Source organism: Sinocyclocheilus grahami, unplaced genomic scaffold, assembly GCF_001515645.1.
Source record: "Sinocyclocheilus grahami isolate Dianchi unplaced genomic scaffold, SAMN03320097.WGS_v1.1 scaffold753.1, whole genome shotgun sequence".
Taxonomy (NCBI): Eukaryota; Metazoa; Chordata; class Actinopteri; order Cypriniformes; family Cyprinidae; genus Sinocyclocheilus; species Sinocyclocheilus grahami.
In genome coordinates, this window is record NW_015505932.1 from 157,151 (window position 1) to 157,814 (window position 664).

The window sequence follows — 664 nt, forward strand, 5'->3', positions numbered from 1 at the left end:
AGACCACAAGGTGAACAGACAGGGAAAACACGAAACAGAACTTCCCCTGGCTAGCAGGCCCACCCCCTCAGCAAAGAGTCCGAATTTGTGAGGGGGGGTGGGGGGGTGGGGTTGGGTGGCGAGAGCCACTGTTCACACGTCACCAACCAGCAGCCACAAGGGGGTGGGGCAGGGACCTTTCCAGAGGATCACTGCAGACACACACACCATGTGACCCCACAGACCCCAACGAGCTGGCCAGAGACAATACATATGGCAACCTAAATACTACTGCAGAGACCTTGAGGACATCAAAGGAACTGATCCTGCAGTCTCACCAGCAGTTTAAACAAGCCATCATAAAGGAATTCTCAGACCCAGAGTCTGAACAGGGACTGATCGCTGCTGATTCTGAACTTCACAACTCAGAATCCAAAGCGGGCACCAGAAGGCACCCAGCATTGCCACAAAGCAAAACCCTTCTACAGAAAGCCCCTAGCCAGAAGAGGACAGAGCCATCACCATGGCAACAGACCCAGGTTCCAGACCAACCACTGGGAAAAGCCATGGAAAAAGGCGTCCTCATCCTGCAAACACCACGGTATGTCCAACAGCAGTCCACCACAACATCCTCCTCCACACCCTTCACACAGGTGCTGAACGGAGGCTACACAAGGACAGCTGG